At 38.7% G+C, this 20,587-nt stretch overlaps 1 protein-coding gene across 3 annotated transcripts in view; it reads left to right on the top strand.

Moving 5' to 3' along the window:
• NKAIN2 (sodium/potassium transporting ATPase interacting 2) overlaps nt 1-20,587 on the top strand; it is a 1,209,657-nt gene that overhangs the window by 810,607 nt on the left and 378,463 nt on the right. The gene's annotated exons all lie outside the window — the stretch shown is intronic.

Raw genomic sequence — 20,587 nt, 5'->3', positions numbered from 1 at the left:
CCTTGCTCTCCAATTCCTTCTCTTTTTTTTCTCTTTCTCCTACAAGTAAGTAAAACATTGAAGCAGTTATTGTCCTATTCATGAACTATAGTCATCTACTGATAGACAGGTACACAGACAAACAGTTCAGGTCAAACTTAATAGGGCAAATGATTCTTAATTGGCATTATTTTTCCAAGTTTCTACATGGTAGACTGTAGTCTTTATAAAAGACTGTTTTTAAAAGGATAATCTATCTACATTATGTATGATTCTTTGCCTTTTTACACAAATATTGACTTATCATTGTTAGATGCAATATGAGCTCAAAAGAAGGAACTAATCCTTTTGTTACATTGTCTGATGGGGGTCACTGTATTCAGACCTTGAAAGAATACTTTTATATTTTTACACTATATACCTGTTCATTAAACCAGTAAAAAAAAATAAAAAAATAGGGATATGTTACTCTAATAACCAGTCAATTATTATAGTTTTTTTAAGGAAGGGTTTATCAGTGTCATCATTATTTTCTCACACAGCTTGTTAAACATGAACTCAAAGGAAAACAGACACATTTTCAATAATAGTGTTTTTTAGTAATGCATTTAATACAAATAATTGTTTTCTTAGTGACTTGTTTTGTATCTATTTTAAATATCTCATTAAGTGAAATGTTATTTTTTTTTCAAAATTTCTGATATGTTTACAAGTTATTGAGTTACGTTAATTTTCATCAACATAACCTCTCAAGGGCTGCACTACATCTTTGGAATGCCTTTAAGCAAATTATAAAATTTCACATTTCTCTTCCACATATCAATCCAAAGTCCCTATAGATATTCCCACTCCACAGTTCAAATACACTTCCCCCATCCATAGCCCCCCACTCATTCCTCTTCCATTGCACTCGTTTACATACCTCCTAAGCTCCCATACATATTCCCCATTCACAGCCCCATATGTATTTCTCCTTCACAGCCCCATACCCCCCCCCCACTACCCCATACATATTTCCCCTCAACAGCCCCTTACACATTGCCTCTCCACGACCCCAGTACACATTCCCTTTTACAGCTACCTTACTTGTTCCCCCTCCACATCTGCACATGCCTCTTTCACAAGTTTTTACATACCCCCTTCTGCTTTCCATGTCTCATACACAGACTTTGCAAAAGATGGGGCTCAGTAGCAGCTCCTGTGATGCTAGGAACTTCAGTGTTGACATTCTTAATAAGAGCAGCACGTAGCATAAGAACTATATATGTTCCCTCCAACTTTTTCCCTGAACAATTTGATCTTAACTGTGTAGTGCATATCAGCAAAGATGCAATTCTTAGTGTTGGATCTCTACATCTCCCTCTCTGTTACGTGGCTGGTGAAGGACTCAGGGCAAGCAATTTACCTCACCTAAAATGATTTTCCAAGAAAACACTACGTTCCCAAGCCCAGATCAAATAAAATATGATAACGTGCTTTTTTCATTTTTTTTTGAAAGCCAACATGAGAGGTTAACTCAAGACAAACTCAAAATGGTTTAGAATCATAGCATCCACAATGGTTTGTGTCATGTTAGACCATGGGACATTTTAATGAGTTTGTATGCAATCATTTTAATTCTTTAACTAACTACTTTGCTGCAGAGATGAGTGAATCATTATTAATTGTTCACCTCAACAGATCTTCATTAATCATTGTCTCCCTGAGGGCAAGACATGTTTGCAGTAATTGATAAGATATGCACTTGTTCGTTTTATCAAAAATACTGAGAGGAGAACCGTATCCACAAATAATATAATTAAGTATCCATCAATCAATCTAGTATTTAATTATCTGAAATATTTGGTTTACCACTACATGATGAATACAATGTGGTCTAAGAGGGCTTCTTAATTTAATTTTTTTTTCAAATTTGTTCTACTTTTATCTAATAGTACCACAAAGAAATCAGTAGACAAAAGCTACACAAGCTACAATATTAATTTTGATTTATATTTAAAAGGAACTTTTATCCACGAAAGATGTGCATGACAAGGTTTGTTTCAAGTCATTTTAAAAATGTGGCCTATATAGCGAGCTTGTAAAATTGCTAGTAAATGCATAGATTAAATGTTATACTCTCTCAAACATCCTGCTGTATCACATTGTCTTTGCGGGATGCTATACTAGCTGTGGGGAAATAGTGACATGCAGAACACTGCATCCTGTAGATGGAGAATGGAGGGATTATTTGATCCAGTGGTAGAACTAAAATAGAAAGGGCCCTGGTTCAAGATTCCCCCCCTTTCCTCAGTAATGCAGACTTGTAACTTGAAGATGTTGCTTCATGTTGGCACGAGTGAGATGACTCTTCACTCAACCACCTGCTCTCGGGCTTGCCTCAGAATTTCCACTTCGCAAGCAGGCTTTGTTGAAGACACTCACCAAGGAAACCGACAATTTGCTTTGTTGATGCAATTCAGTACCAAAAACACTTTGTCTTGCATCTGCTGATGTGGAAGCTGTCACAACAATAGCCTGGACACTAGCACTTGATTTATTAATGCTGATGTAATTATGGATGGTGGTGTTATTGGTGGTAATATTGACATTGGGTTAGCTAATTGTGGCAGTAGTAACAGGTGTAGCTGATGTCCCATCTGTCTGTTGGAGGAGACAATTCTACAGCAGTTATAGATGAACTTTAGGTGGACAAGATGCAGTAGGCGAGTGCACTATAGCTTCCAGAGAAAATATTGTCCTCCTCACAATCTTCTCTTATAATTCCATTGGCTAATCATAATTGTAGTCGAGTAGCTCCTGGGCCACAGGTTAAAGTGCTATGTCTGCAGTGGCGGTTAAACAAAATTATCACCGCTACCAACATAAGACATTTGAGACTCTACTTTGATACTCCTCTGTAAATCCTCAATAAAGAGTGATTTTGACGACTCTCCTTAATGTAGACTCTGCGTTACTTAATTCTTGGAGGGGCATCATATAGTATAACACTTGTGGTAGAAGAGATTGCAGTGCCAGTGGAGGAAGCAATTCAACTTGTTGCAGCATGAAAATGATAGGGAAAAATTACGGGCATTGATTTTGATATAAAGCACATGCTGCATTATCTCACTATCCTGAGGCTGAATATTACTAATAGTGCTGGTGGCAGCAGCAGTGGCAGAGATCGCAGCTGCCCTACAGCAAGCGTAAACACACACTGGATCACTGATCCTTATTTTCCCCATTTATTTTCCCCATTTAGTGTCTGTCCCCTAACTATATTCTTTTTTTTTTTTGCTAACCCTTGATTGAATTGGAGGTCCAGGTCACATGGTAGAAAGCGAGTATATGGCTTTCTTACTAATGCCAGTATGAAGCAACATCTGCTTATTTTGTTTATTAGGCAGGTCCACTGGCGCTGTATCTGATTATGCACAATTGTCAAAACCTACCACCAACGCTGCTTCCTCTACTACTACTACCCCTACCCTAAAACAGAGCGTGGGGGGAGGAGGGAAGAAAGTGCCCGTCGTCAATACAGGCATGTTGGAAAGGAACAGTCGGATCCCTCAACGTCCTCAACGGTGAATAAAAAAAAACATTACAAAAATAAATAAAAGTTCTTCTTGACTAGCCGCTACTGTCAATGCTGCTTACAGTCACTTTTATTTTATTATAAAATGTGGTTGGGGTGTTGGTGGTAGTTGTAATTTATTCAATTGCTGTCTACGCCATAGTCATTAATATATGACAGCTAAAGTAAAAAGTTTTCTATCAATGATTCGAAAACAAATCTCCCTCACTTTTATTTATTTTTTTTTGTTTTTTTTTTTAAATCCAGATATATAACAATCTAATTTTGGTAGCTCAGAACACTCATTGCAGTAATGATGGATGTTACTTAGCATTTAAGCCAGGCAATATTGTAGTGATTTTTGCACATCAGCAAAGTCATAGGCAACATTTTTTGTGCTCTTTTAGCTGTCTTAATTGCCTTCTTGAAATTTTTTTGGAATGGAAACTTAGCCAAGTCCAGTAGCGGCATATACTAAATTCTGGTGTCCTGATTTTTTGGCCTTTTTCTGTCTAAATGGTACAGAAGAACCAAATTGTTTCATCCTGCACAAGCCTAGTGAGCATACATTGCAACAAATACTTGAATGAGCAAGGGAAGGCATACATTTCTCTGAGTGTGGAAGCATACAGCTGCAAATATTTTTAACTATGGCTATAAGACGCTATAGTCGTAGACCAGGCTACAACTCCCATGATTCTGTGAATGAAGTAGATATGCTGAGAATCATGGGAGTTGTAGTTCAGCAACATCTAGAGGGCCAGAGTTTGGGAAAGCCTGCCATAGATACAGTGAAGGAGGATTTGTACCATAACGTATTCAAGAGAACTTCTCATTAACAAACACATTAAGATATCTGACATTTCTCTTTGATCACAAGCTAATTGGTTTTCTTATATATGTTACTGTTCTCTATCCCTTGTGATTTCAATCTGTATTTCCTTGACAATGAACAACATTTCTCTGCTGTATTCTTAGAATGTTGGTATAAAGAAGTTTATAGCTCTCAGATTCTGTTTCATTCCTTTTATGGTGGTAGTTTGTTGCGTAGTACCCTAGTTTTTTATTCCTCTATGGGCATCTATATTATTTTATTTCGTGCTGACATACTGTAAATGACAAAACAGTGTCTGAACTGTAGTTATTCATTCTACTATAAACTGCAACTCCTTATTTAGCGATAAAGGTGTAACAAAGCAACAAAGCATGAATTGACAGAACATATTTTTAAGGAGTAAAACATCTGTAATTTATGTCAGTAACCTTTATCTAAAATACAAGAATAAAATAAGATGTGTAAAAATAAGAGTATATATAACAAAACAAAATAATCCTGCACTCCACAATCCAAATGTATATGCCCGGTGCTTGTCCAGCAAAATACAAAAAGTGAAACTGAGTCCTGATGAAAGTCTGTGGTTAACAGACTGAAACGTCGACCTCTTGCTGATTGATTAAAAGTTAAGTTTTATTTTTATTTACAAGTCCTGGGAGTGCTATCTTTTTTTTCACTTTATATATATATATATATATATATATATATATATATATATATATATTTCAACTTCACATTGCTCCCCTAATATAATTAAATAGACAGAGATAGACAGACAGATTATATAGATATATAGTTATATAAATGTTTTTTAAGGAACTTAGCTACAGATAATCTGGAAAATGATTAGGGTTATTCAATAAAGTGAGAATTCAAGGTGAAATTCAAAATAATCAAACTGACCATTCAGCTACCTTGGTCTTAATTTTGGAAATTACTTTGAATTCTCAATTTACCTCATTAAGATGTTGGAGTGAAATTAGTGACCCGTTTTGTATGATATTATAGTAAAACAACAACTTCCGGTCTTTTCTGATGCAGCATAAAGTCCAATAATGAAACCAATGGAAGTAACAGCAGGCTAGTATTGATAGGAATTGTAGAGTCATAAGTGTTAACAATACACTGAAGCCTTATAAATGAATCATTAAGAAGCATATACTTGCTCTGTAGGTTTATTAAAAAGCTTACATTCCATGGCACATCCCAAACCAAAGTGTGTGACATGGACATACATATATCGGCAGTAGAGAAATTATGGATACCGCACTCACCAAACAATCAAGGTGCTCCGGGTTCAGGGCTGACCAGGCCCCATTTCCATATATGTAGAATAAATAATTGTCCAGGCACTCAGGGTAGCAAAAATTGCAGCTTCATTCTGGCAATAGCAGCAACATTTTGACCCAAGCAGGTCTTTATCAAGCTACCACATCAATGTAATGGAGACATTCAAATACAGTTATCATTAACAGAAGAAAAAACATATTCAAAGGGCTGACCAGGCCCCATTTCCAGATATGTAGGATAAATAATGGTCCAGGCACTCAGGGTAGCAAAAATAGCAGCTTCATTCCGGCAATAGCAGCAACATTTCGACCCAAACGGGTCTTTATCAAGCTACCACATTAATGCAATGGAGACATTCAAATACAGTGATCATTAACAGAAGAAAAAATATTCAAAGTAAAACAACAACAGTGAAATTACAGATAATTAAGGATTTCACATGAACATACATAACAGTCACTCATAGATATTGCACTGATTAACACATCTGAATAGACATAACTAAACCCATTAAATGCCCATATAGAGCAATGATTGGATAAGGCAATAGTAAACTATAAATATATTTTCTTGCACTCATAAATGACTGGCACCCATAGTGTGGAGTTGAGTAACCATGCATTTAAAATGTTGCCCAACAGGTTTTTGTTTTAATGTTATTGATTAATGTGAAATTGATGTGGATATAACCAATAGAAAAATATGTATGTACAGAGTGACGGGTAACGTGAGAACCAATAGGGTTTACCCGAGGTTTCTAGTTTAAGAAATAAATATGTTATGCTATTGAGAATTAAATAAGGCAATGCATGGATTTAATACAAGTTTTAACCATAATTGGAATTGCAAATACAACACATTTGTGTAATTGCTAAGCGGTAAGCCACTTCTTCACAAAACTTGTCTGTGGAATGACAAGTAAACTGCAAACTAATTGAGTTTGAGCCCTGCTTACTAATTGTTGAGACAATTCTAAAGCTCACACTGAGATGACACATGGAAATTTGTTCTGCTTAAGTCATTGATTATTTCACTTCAGTGGAGATGCAATCAGAGTATAAGAAGGATATGTTGTACATGTGGCTTACCTAAGGTTACACAAAATGCCTCAAGCTAATTTCTTTTCTGAATAAGTGTCATCTTAAATGCAGAAATATGAAGATGCTATGCATCCTATGGGCATTACTTACTTCGGTTTGTTTTGGGACTCGTTAGATAATTATTATTAGACTGATTGTCCAGATTCATCCTTTACAAAGATAAATTCCATGCACATGTTAAAGTGCATTCAGATTACATTAAACACATTGCTTTATCAGTGTATTAGCAGAGAAGTATTAAGATTAGTGATGTCCCAACTGTTCGCCAGGAACCGTTCGCTGGCGAACATAGCTTGTTCGTGGCGAACGTGGCGGGTGAACATATGCGATGGTCGGTCTGGCCCCTATTCGTCATGGAGGTGGGAGGGTCTGGGAGGGAGGGTCTGCTGCTGATTGGCTGGAATGTGTCTGCTGACTGTGAGGTACAGGGTCAAAGTTTACTCAATGATGATGAATAGGGGGCGGACCGACCATCGCATATGTTCGCCCGCTGCGTTCACCACGAACAAACTATGTTCGCCGGAGAACGGCTCCTGGCGAACAGTTCGGGACATCACTAATTAAGATCCCACAGTGCCCTAGGTAGGTTGCGAGTTTGCCCTCCTCTTCATTTTTCACATAGGAATAGTTAATGGTGAAAAGCAGCTACTTAGGTTTATACTGTTCTGGGTATTAGTTTTGTCTTTGTAAGTCAAAGGATAATGAAACCACTAGTAAGCGTGCTGGAATATTACCATCACCAGTTTTATCCCTCTTGCACTCTCTACATTTATGTACCTCTAGCCAGGGCCAGATTTAGATGAAAAGAGGCCCTAGGCTATTCCACTTATGAGGCTCTTTCACCTCCCATTTTTAAGTTTGTAAATTACATGAGAGACAATAAAATACATCATTACTGTGATATATATCAATATGTTAAATGAAAAAAAAGTCGAGATGAGGAGGGGGGGGGTGATTGTGAGAGGGAGGGGGGTGATGAGGAGAGGGGGGTGATTGTGAGAGGGAGGGGGGTGATGAGGAGAGGGGGTGACTAATAAAATTACCTTAAATCCCTGGTGGTCCAGTGGGGGCTGCCTGTTGCTCCAGTGGGGTCCCTGGTGGTCCGGTGGCCCTCATTTCTGGTCTGCAGCTCTGCAGAGCTGCAGACCATGGATCTCGAGAGACCCAATCAGAGCATTGCCGTGGTAACCCGCGACAACGCTCTGATTGGGCAGTGCACGCGAGATCCATGGTCTGCAGCTCTGCACATTGCGGAGCTGCAGACCGCCGGTCTCGTCGATCGCGGCAGGAGGGGCATTGCAGTCTGCCCCGGGCACCCCCTAATAAGTGGAACCCGGGGCGGACCGCCCCCCCTTTAGCACGCCACTGGTCATATCATATGCGTAGAATTTCTCCTTATTTTCAGTTCAGTGTTTTAGTGTTCACTGTTTTTAGAATAGTGTAATTTTAATTTTGCTAACAATTTGAATGTAGGCCCCTCTTGATCTTGAGGCCCTAGGCTGAAGCCTAGTTTGCCTATAGGAAAATCCGGCCCTGCCTCTAACATATTTTAAAGGGCATCAGTCATTAACATTGAGCATAAGAGTATCTATACATTGTGCTAGCAGGTTTGACTTGCTTAACAGAGCTCAGGACGCCTAGTCGGCAACATCCATGTGCTTTACTTACACTGCCGTTACCCTGTCAGCAATCTTATTTTGAACGGGCATCCTGTGACTGAGTTTTTAGTCTGTTATGTTTAATTATTATTTTCTCTTGCTGCTAAGTGGGAGGACTAATGACAGAGCAGGCATTTTATAAGGGGTGCCCATGAAGGCACGTTAGATTTATCAGCCGAGTCTATCTATAGGAACGTGCAACACTCCTTACTGTTACTGCTACTGGCTATCACTTACCAATCCTAGCGATCAACTTTCATCTGTGACCTCCCTTCCCACAGCACTTTTTTTCTGACAATTTACGCTTTGAGTTTCTATTTGGTGGGGCTAGGTGATTTATATGTACATATATTCTGCCTATTAGATGTAGTCCTATCATCTGTTTAGACTCTCTCTGCAGGAGAGTCTAGCTAACAGAGAAGGCAATCGCCTTTCTTCCTACCTGCGCTGTATATTTGTGTAAATAGATACTTTTCACCACTTCGTCTTTTTTGATACAATATCTCCCTCTGCTAGTTAAGCAGCTAGAGAGTTTTTTGTGCTGTTATAGCAAGAGTACACATCTTACACAGGACTGAATATCCCAGTCTTTGTTTCTTATCCTTTTTTTATCTTTATTTGTTTTAATACCTATTAAAAGTTATGTTTTTGGGGGCAAGATGGCCGGACGCACATGCTAAACGCTCCTGTGGCAGTAGGCACAATTTAAGCCTAACAACGACATACCGAGCCAGAAAATAGCAAACCTGACCAAGGGGGCTAATCTGCACCAGAAGCAGACCCGGCCTCCATTACGAGAAACCGAGTCTGTGGTCCACAGGTGCTGGCCTTCATACCGGCCTGGGGCTGGAATGCTCCCTCCTCATACCAGCAACTCACTGACCTCTTGCTAACTCAACCAACTCAAGGTTCCAATCTCCCCAGCAGAGGCATCGTCTGAAAGACGATCTGTTGGCCCGCAGCCCCACTTGATACCACCCACAGCCAAGAACTCTTGAGGACACAACCTGAACTGTCCATGTGGATACACTCAACTGAGCTTCCATCGAGCAGACACGTTTATTTTACAGCCTCATGGATGGAGTGTCCGAGAATATCTATGGAAGGTTGGTGGGTAAACCAACTTGTATCTCAGCATATTTAGCAAACAGCACTAGTTACCCATAACGGGACATTGCTTCCTAGACACCCACGCAGTCTAACAATGGGTTTAATCGGACTCAATCACTAGAGACTCCACCTGTTTCATCCCCCATACCTGTCCTAGGAAAAGAGCAATTTCAGTAACCCACCACTGCAGTATTGCACAGTTGAGCTTAGCCTGCACGAACGTGTTTAATCATAAAACAGGGGCAGCATCACATCCCTTTACTATGAGCACTTATCCTGTTCTGCTTAACCTGATTTGCTAAGTGAACCCGCACTTAAATAGCTGCCACAAACAAGCTATGTGTGTTCCCTCTTAAAATAGTATTGGCAGATTCAAGAAACAAGGTGGCTACTTTTGCAGTTAAAACAAATATATCACTTTTCCCAACTGAGGCAAATGTTTTGTAGCTACATAAGCCAGAAAAGCCTATAACACTAGCTTAACACACCATATACTAATGTGACCCAGAGAGGCCTACCTAGTTTGAAGTAACTACCTATCGAAAATAGTGCAGAACCATCATATACATCTCACTGTGCAAAGTGTCTTTTCTATCTTGTGAGCAGATTAATGCTTAACTACATACTACCTGATGCTTGGCTAATCCTCCTTAATTTTCTACTAGTTACTCAAAAAACTGTTTTATTGTATTGTTCTATGTTATTTTTATGCAGTTACGTGTATGCCATTGATCCCTCTACTTAATATATATAAAGAGGCAGACGATAATACTGAGCTGTTATGACCCCTACTTGTATGTATTCACATCATCTCCCTCTCTTCATTCTGTATCCTTGCAATTTTAAGCCTCAATAAAAGAAAAGTTATGTTTTATTCCTCCCCTATTGTGACAACTACTATTTAGACTACTACATCACATCGAATTAGTAGACACCTACTGGCATTTTTTTTCTTTTTTTCTGTTTCTTAATATTCAACTATTTGGGGGTTATCCCCCATTTTTGCACTATCTACCATTATTTGGTCTCAATCAGGCTCCATTTTTCTTTTTCTTTTGACCTATAAGTTAGCAAATAAACTGAAAAAAAATGATTGCATTGATGTACTGGACAGTGTGGCACATTATTCTTGAGATACAAAGATATACCGAAAACACAGATACATAAAAGAGATACAGAGAGAGTGGTGAATACTGCATAATTGTTGCCGTTACTTAGGCTATTTATTTGATTTTGTGTGAGAAAAAAAACAAAAACAGTTAAACAGCTTTTCAGGTTCATGGAATTTGTGAAATAAATGCTAACAAAAAGGGTGCCAACAGGCACAGAAATCTAAAGTGCCCCCTGCCCTCTTACAAACAAATAAGCTGATTTTGATGATTCTATTAATTGAACTCTGTAGGCATGAAAAGGTTTAAGGTATGAGAGGAGTTAATGTCAGAATTAGAGGATCTAGGGTGTTTAGTGTTAAGAGTCTAAAATCTTGAGAGGAGTTATAGTTGTGGTTTCATTGGTGTTTTGAATGATTGGATTTAGGGTTAGTTTGGGGTTAGATTTAATATTGTGGTACATGAGGTGTTTAGGTTGTAAGGCATTAAATTTAGGATTAGGGTGACATTTTTATAATAGAACCCCAGATTTTCCAGAACTTGGACAAAGAATTAGTAGACGAGTATGCCATATATTCCATTTGACATATATTATAAAGCATTTTTAATAAACCTTAATTGAAGGAACTTCAATGCTCTTCCAGTTTTTAGCAATAAAAGTCTTAATAGTCATAAAGTAGAAGGATATCAATCTTTTAGTTTGCAAGGGAATTGTTATTGGATAATTGTTTAACTATCCAATCTCCCCACATTCTCACCAACAACGATTAGAGACACTTGGGTGCATATGCTGTAATCGGATCAGGATTAAGTACCATCTAGTAAGCAGTTTGTATGATAGTTCTATATGGCTTGTACATCTTGAGATTTTTGCGGGGAATCTTAACAGGGACGTCCAATCTTCGTTAGAAATTGAATGGCCGAACTCCTTTTCCCTGTGTTGAACACACCGAAATGTGCGTCAAGCGTTTTCTTTTTCTTTTTCTTTAAACACTGCACTTGGTAGGAATTTTTTAATTTTATTACCACTATGGTTATTGATTTTTAGGTGATTAGCCGGTCCCTTGTTTTCTGTGGACCCTGTGCTTTTTCTCTCTCCCTAACCTCGTTTACACTACATTCCCGTCAGTCGGACACATGGGGAACTGGAATTTAGATGCAGCTTAGTACTCCAGATAATGGATCCCCTGGGCACCGTTTAGTGGATCTCTTTTTTTTCTTTTTTCACAAATTAATCTGTGTTTTGAGACTAGTAGTGGCAATAAAGCCGGAAATCAGGGTAGCTCGGATGTTGACCATAAGAACAAGGATACCTTTTCAGAAAAGCATCTTCTATATCAACCCACAATACCGATTCCGGTTTTGAACAATACAACAAGGTTTGTGATATAGAGGAAGCGGAACAGTAATGGATTAGATTTGGAATCTTTTTGTATAGATCAGGGGTGTCTAAACTTTTTTCAAAGAGGGCCAGATTTTATTAAGTTAACAACCATTTTGCCTGACATTCTTTGAACCATTAAAATAGAATGCAAATTAACTATTTTATGCAAAGTTTATTGCAAACGGCATACTTTTCATTTCATCTCTTTATTCTGTCTGAGATCTATTTATTTTGTCTCTTTATTCCGTCTCAAATCTCTTGATTCTGTCTCTGATCTCTTTATTCTGTCCCTTCTCTCTTTATTCTGCCCCTTCTCTCTTTATTCTGTCCCTTCTCTCTTTATTCTGTCTCTTCTCTCTTTGTTCTGTTTCATCTCTCTTTATTCTGTCCATTCTCTCTTTATTCTGTCCCTTCTCTCTTTAATTGTGTCCCTTCTCTCTTTATTCAGTCCCTCTTATTCTGTCCCTTCTCTCTTTAATTGTGTCCCTTTTCTCTTTATTCTGTCCCTTTTTATTCTGTCCCTTATCTCTTTGTTCTGTCTCTTCTTTCTTTATTCTGTCCCTTCTCTCTTTATTCTGTCCCTCTTTATTCTGTCCATTCTCTGTCCATGTCCACGAGATCCCGCAATGTCCAAGAGATCGCGACAACTCAAACTGAGGTCATTGCACGACCGTCTGCGTTTTCACGATTTCTTGGCCCCCAGTGAATCCCCGAGCACCGCTCAGGATCGCGGCGTTCAAAGATCCAGAGATCCCAGGGGTCCTGAGCGGTGCTCGGGGATTCACTGGGGGCCACAAAAGGTAGATTAGCCAAACTACCTGTGGGGCCACATTAAACCAGAACACGGGCCGCAATTGGCCCACAGGCCAGACTTTGGACATGACTGGTCTAGATCTATATAACATAGTTAAAGTAACTCTCAGTTTTTTATGCTCATGTATGAATTTAATTATATATGACTGAATATCTTTTAACAAAGAGGTGGGTAAGGGAAGAAGGATGGTTCTAAATAGATACAGGAACCTTGGAAGTGCCATCATTTTAAATGAGGCATTGTGACCAAACAATTATAGCTACATTTTTCCCCACCTTTCCATGTCCCCTCTAACCTGCTCCCATACATGTTTCAAATTTAAAGTTGTTAACAAGGCCAAGTTTGTATACAATCTTATCCCCAGGTATTAAATATATGTCAACTTCAAATCAAACTTATATGTCATTTTGAGTTGAGATAATTGTGATTCTGCTATATTAATAGGTAGAGCCTGTGATTTTTTCAAGTTCACTTTACGATAGGAAACCTTCCCATAAGAAATAAGTGCTTCATTAAGATAGGGTAAAGACTGAGTAGGATTAGCTAAGGCTATGAGAATGTAATCCGCAAAAAGCACTAACTTTTGCGAGATGAGATTAGCCATTGAAATTCCATTAATAACTATATCTGTTCTAATCCTATATGCCACATTTTCTAAAGCCAGAATATACAACAGGGGAGACAGACGGTACCCCTGTCTAGTGTCATTACTGATTGTAAATAATTGTGACACTAAACCAGAGAGAAGTACGACTGCCGTAGGGATAGAATATAAAGCCATAACAGCTTTTATGAATCCATATGGCAGACCCAATTTCTCCAGAACTTTGAACAAAAAGTCCCAATGAAGATGATCCAATTCCTTCTCTGTATCAAGTCACACAAGATGGCATTTGACCCTAGGGTTCCCAGCCATCGAAAGCATATTTGTGATTTTATGAGTGGCACCTGAAGCTTGACGCCACCCTATAAATCCCATCTGATCATTATTTATAAATATTGGAAGTAAAGGAGATAAACGAGTTGCCAGAATTTTAGCATAAATTTTATAGTCAAGGTATAAAAGAGATAGAGGTCAAAAGTTAGAACAATGAATTGGAGGCTTCCCAGGCTTTGGTAGAGCTACAATAAGGTCATCCAACATTTCCTTTGGCATTGTTCCATTAGACAGACAAGAATTAAAATGAGAAAGAAGATGTGGCAGTATAATGTGAAAGTGCTGTTTATAATAAATAAATTGCTTTAATTGCCTTGAAAATTTCTTCTGAGTTTATTGGATCCTGTAATGCCTGGGCCTGGAGTTCAGTAAGAATGGGTAACTGCATTAAATGCAGGAAGTTAGATATCTCGGCTTGTGATGGCTGGTGTGTTTCGGGGCAATTTTTTAGATTGTAGAGAGAAGCATAAAATTAGAGCAAATATTCACAATTTTTTGAGGATCTTTTGGCCCTTATCATTAATTATATATGGGATTGAGGTTGTAACCTAGATTTTCCCCAACCTGTGAGCTAACATACGGCATGCTTTATTTACGCAAGAGTAAAACTGTGCTTTAAGTCATCTCATGCAGTATTCCGTCTTTTCAAGCAAAGTAATACTATCTGACCTTACTGTTTTTAATTGAACCAGCAGTGTGTTAGAGGGAGAGATCTTATGAGCTTTCTAAAGTTGTATATGTTATCTTTTAAGATCTGTCATCCTTTTTGATTTCTGCTTAGCAATATATGAAGCTTGCAAGATAAATTTGCATCATACTACTGCCTTATGAGCTAGCCACAGGCATTCAGGGGTTATTCCAGGAGTGACATTTAAGGAGAAATATTCTTGTAGAGTAGAGTCTATCAGATTCTTAGTGTCTGTGCTTTGAAGAAGCCTATCGTTGATTCTCCATCTGACACATTTTTGTTGGTGTTGTCGGACAGCTGTAGTAAGAGAGGACCATGATCTGATCATGTTATAGGTCCTCTTTTAATAGCTTGCAGGTTGTAGAGAAAATACGGTTAACAAAAAAATAGTCAATGCAAGTATATTTCTCATGGGTAAAACGTGGGTAAAACGTATATTCTCGTAAGCCAGAGTCTAATAAATGCCAAGCATCATAAAACCATGTTCCTGCATCAGGGATCTAAGCATCCTGCTTTCTTTATGAGTGGCCTCTTTAGCAGCGGAGGATTGGAACCCCGAGGCATCCATATTAGGGTCCATAAGTAAGTTGAAGTCACCACAAAGTACAACCCTGCCTGTCCCATCCTTGGGAATCCTACATTATGCCCTTTCTAAGAATGTAAAAGGGTCTTTAGGAGGTAAATCTACATTTAATAAAATGAGATCTTCCCTGGATATATTACAAGAAACTATGTTAAAGTGACCTTGAGGATCTTCAAAGTGGGACTGTATTTGAACCTGTAAATACTATCGATGTTCCACATATTTTAGAGTGGCTTAAGGAGTGAAACATAGTAGGGTAATTTATGCCCAAAGTAAGGAGTCTTTCCTTGTGCAATGTGGGTCTCTTGTATGCAAATTATAGAAGCCTTAATTTCTTGTGCAGTTTCCCATAGCATCATACGTTTATGCCGGGAATTTAACCCACGTGCGTTAATGGATAATATATTTAAAGTCATGAATAGCTATAAGTAACAAGGTGTAGCATAGCTTATTTTACAATTTGATCCATTAAGATTTCCTCCTATTGACATCTAGGTTTAGAGCCTCATGCATACTTTCACTTTCCATGACTGGCAAGACAAGATAAAAAAAAGCTTATAGCAGGTATCAACCCAATTGTGTACCTAACAGTCTATTCTAGAATTGGCCTATGTATTAGTATTAGTATCAACCCAATCTATATGTCTCTTTTTGTACCAGGAAATATAATTAACAGCATCAAAAGAAGAAAAAACAATAAGAAAGAATAAAAAAGAATAAAACATGCTAAATCAAGATTTAGAAAACCTGATATAGACAATAGAAAAAAATAAAATAAAAAATTGTAATCACACCATAAACTATGTACAACAGTACTCTGGTAACTTTGGTGGGTATCATATGATACTGACCTTTATGAAGTTATATGATAAATATATACAGTCAGGGTAAAGTAGAAGAAGTCAACTGAACTGCCATTCTGGGGTCAAGAAGGATTTTTTTTCCTAGCTTGTTGCAAAATTGGAAGTGCTTCAAACTGTTTTTTTTTGCCTTCTTTTGAATCAACAGCAAAAAACAAATGTGAGGAAGGCTGAACTTGATAGACGCAAGTCTCTTTTTAGCTATGTAACTATGTAACTATGTAACAGAAAAAAAAGATGGACTGAGAGAACAGAAGTAGAAAGTGGCTATTACATTCTTAGCAGGTGAATTACCGTATTTTTCGCTCCATAAGACGCACCTCACCATAAGACGCACCTAGTTTTTAGAGGAAGAAACCCAGAAAAAAAAATATTCTGAACAAACTGTCCCATAGTGTTTCTTACTATGGGACAGTTTGTACAGAATATTTTTTTTCTCCCCTGTCCCATAGTGTCCCCCCCTCCCCATAGTCTTCATCCACCCCCTCCCCATAGACTTCATCCACCCCCTCCCCATAGACTTCATCTCCCCCCCCTCCCCACAGACTTCATCCACCCCCTCCCCACAGACTTCATCTCCCCCCCCCTCCCCACAGACTTCATCTCCCCCCCCTCCCCACAGACTTCATCTCCCCCCCCTCCCCACAGACTTCATCTCCCCCCCCTCCCCACAGACTTCATCTCCCCCCCCTCCCCACAGACTTCATCTCCCCCCCCTCCCCACAGACTTCATCTCCCCCCCCCTCCCCACAGACTTCATCTCCCCCCCCCCCACAGACTTCATCTCCCCCCCCTCCCCACAGACTTCATCTCCCCCCCCCTCCCCACAGACTTCATCTCCCCCCCCCTCCCCACAGACTTCATCTCCCCCCCCCTCCCCACAGACTTCATCTCCCCCCCCCTCCCCACAGACTTCATCTCCCCCCCCTCCCCACAGACTTCATCTCCCCCCCCCTCCCCACAGACTTCATCTCCCCCCCCCCCTCCCCACAGACTTCATCTCCCCCCCCCTCCCCACAGACTTCATCTCCCCCCCCTCCCCATAGACTTCATCCCCCCCCATAGACTTCATCCCCCTCCCCATATTCTTCTCTCCCATACTGTCCCCCTCCCCTTGTCCCATAATTACTTACCTGTCTTGTAGCGTTGGCCGGCAGCACAGGGCGCACCGCGGTAGTGGAACTTGAATTTCATGTTCCGGTTTCCGGCGGGACTGAAAGGAAGTGTGCACACTTCCTTTCAGTCCCGCCGGAAACCGGAACATGAAATTCAAGTTCCACTACCGCGGTGCGCCCTGTGCTGCCGGCCAACGCTGCAAGACAGGTAAGTAAACCTTCATATTCGCTCCATAAGACGCACAGACATTTCCCCTCACTTTTGAGGGGAAAAAAAGTGCGTCTTATGGAGCGAAAAATACGGTAGATTGTACTGTGTAGATTTAGCCAGAATATTGTAAGTTTATGGAGCTGATGAACAAAAATTCCTAAATTGTTTTCCTATTGGTCTGGTCAAACAGTGACTGTAACATCAAAAGGAAGAGCAAGCAGTACTATGTCTCAAATAGACTACCTCACCATAGAGACTGGGACCTTTACAACTGTCTTGGTTTAGTCAGTTCTATCTAGTCTGCCTTTGCTACTGTATTAAGATATTGTACTGAGATTGTGATACAGATAGTTAATTTTGGCAGATTTAAATATGTTTGATCAAATGTACACTACATTTTAAGAGAGATGTGCAAACCAAATACAATTGATTTATACAGTTCAGTTTGTCCAAATTGAATGATTGATTCGGAAAAAAATAACTAATTTAATAAATATGTCAAATCCACTCATCCGCAATGTGTTAAAAGACTTTTATCATTAACACAATTTGTACAGATAGAATGGAAATACAATTTTACATTTCTTTGTAATCTAAACATGTTAGTAATGCATGGCATTAAAATTGCGCATATACAATGCAATTAAAAATCGATTGCATTATTAAATTGACAGTGCCACCATAACTCCAATCGAACCCCATTTTTGAGAATCATTCACAAGTGCTTATTTATAAAACAGTAAATTTTAGTTGTCAGGTTTGAAGGAAAAACAAATCTTGTATATGCTCTTTGTATGTGTGCATGGGCAATACTCTGTGCTGTTTTTGAAATGTTCATTGGAGGTAGTATGTTGGAGGTAGCTTAGCCATGGTCTTAATACTAACAGAGAAGGTTGGGCCTAAGACTGGAGTTTAGGAGAAAATATACATTTTCTGTCCCAATACATTGTTTTTATAGAATCATTATGTTGTGGCTTTTGTACATAATAGATTATTAAATTAAAGTATTTGAAAACGGACTGTATGATAGCAAATTAGCAGGACTACATGCAAATTAGTAAAACACACACACAAGTCTTCTTTATTAAAATATTGAAAAGAAATACAAAATGTTTAGTGGGTCACTAAAATGGCCTACAACAAAACAAAGGGCCCTCACCTCCCTTTAAATGTATGTGCCTGTCTCAACTTTAAATTCCTTTTCCACACAATTTTGTGAATGAGAATCTAGTGATAACTTGAGAGCATCAGCTGACATGTGATTGAAGCCAACTTATATATAGGACCATAGAAATGTATGCAATATATGTGGGATTCAGCTGGTATACCTAAAAAGTAATAAATAAACAAAACATAGCATAATATAGTTTGGATAGAGAATTATATTCCCTGCTATAGATTGCACTCACGAGAAGTTGGAGTAAAATACACTCTAAAGGTGCCTCCCCCGGAGTAGGTGGGGGGCTAGTGTCTCCTTCACAGGATCAAACTATCACGCAGCATCAGGAACCATACAGGACTCCGATAGGTAGATATAAATCAAGTAAATGTATTGTAAAAAAACAGCAATAAAAATGGTCTTACACGTTTCTTCCCGGTTATGGGACTTCCTTAGAGACCAAAATTGATAAAAAAGCAATAATGACAGTAATGTTATCAAAAAATCCTAATCTTACCCACCCCTCAGTCCCATTAAATAGGGCTAGTCCATCCAGTCCCTCCAGTCCATTGGTGCTCCAGTGGGCACCTTCTGTCCTCCCCTCTTCATTGGTGGTGTTGATCTTCACTTCACCTAATCCCTGGTGAAGTATAACGAGCGATGTTAGCACAGATGATCTTGATTTCGTGGTCGGCGAGAAAACCGAAGTGATGTATATGATGAACTTCCGTGCATTCCAGCATGCATTCCAAAGATGGCTGTGCATTCCATCATGGTTCCAGGAGGGAGAAATGTGGGGCTCCCCCTGGTGCTCCCCAATGGAATCAAACTTGCTATGTTAATAGAAGTGTAGCGGACTGTGTGTTACTACTTATTATTTTACTTCTAAAACAGGGCCATTTTCACTTCTTTCTGTTCATATTAATTCAGATAGATAGATCAAAAGGGTCTTGTGCCATTTCTAGAGCTGGTTAGGGCAGGCAGGAGGTTACACCAGGCTAACAATATGCTACAGACAATGATGTTGGTAGAAATCATACAAACTGAGGGTCATTATAATTTGACAAAGGCAATAACCAGCAAAGAGATCTGGAGAAAGTGACACAATGCCTTGGCTATGACTTCAAGAAACTGCACATAAACGTATGCCAGGTGAAACCAATCATAGATATCATGCATAGTCTTTTCAAGCAGGCTATATATCAAGCAATGCATAAGCTGATAATGAATGATCAGTTACTTCTAATTTCAATAGTCAAAAAAGCTTGAAAAAGACCTCTCAGAAGGTCGAAACATTGCTGCTTTTTTTGTTTCATTAAATCTGCCTGTGGCGTTAACACTCTTTATTTTTTTGCATTAGTCAAAATACAGACAAGTCTTTGCCACTGATTAATGCAGCATGCCATGCATTGATAGGAATCATTTAATTTCTCCCCATTTAGTGTGCATCACCATTGGTTCTAAACCTTACAAAGTCATGAATTGTCTTGCTCCCGGAATGGTAAGATGGACAGAGCCCAGCTGGGCAGTTTACACATGGCCCCTTGTTATACTATCCCTCTTAGCATTTAAGCTATTACTAAACTGTATTCTAGATAAGGGTTGAAGTACTGTTTTTGCAAAGAAAAATGTCCAGCATCGAATATTCATTTTTCAAAACAAATGGTCTCATTGCTTTAAAAAGGGCTTTATCCAGTAGAGTAGAACAATATGCCTTTACACAATGAGTTTCAAGATAGGATGTAGGTCATTGTGCAGATTACAAAATGAACACTGTTCCATTTTGGCAGCAATGTTGATGATAAATGGCTTACAGTTACATGATTTATTGACCTGTACATCTAAACTCCCCAGTGTCTGAGTTTGGCCTGTCCTTTTCAAAATCTTCTCTATAGAACACACTTAACTCTCCCAATCTCCTTCAGTTAAAATTAGAAGTTGTCCACTTATTGTAGCTTAGCATTTAGCAATACCTAAAATTAGTTTAACTTGTTTATGCCTGTAAGAAATATTATACCTGCCAAAATGATCTTATTTTTTTGTTATTTTATATATATATATATATATATATTCACTTTTGTGATATATATATATAATATAATAGAGAATAAATAAATACAACTGTGCATTTTATAGCAGTCGACAACTGATCCAGTTTAGGTTGTTATATCTGAATTTAAGAACAAATTGGCATTTTTT

The sequence above is a fragment of the Pelobates fuscus genome, chromosome 2 (assembly GCF_036172605.1).
Source record: "Pelobates fuscus isolate aPelFus1 chromosome 2, aPelFus1.pri, whole genome shotgun sequence".
NCBI classification, from domain to species: Eukaryota; Metazoa; Chordata; class Amphibia; order Anura; family Pelobatidae; genus Pelobates; species Pelobates fuscus.
The sequence above is the reverse complement of the archived record's forward strand: the minus strand, read 5'-3'. Positions and strand labels throughout refer to the sequence as shown.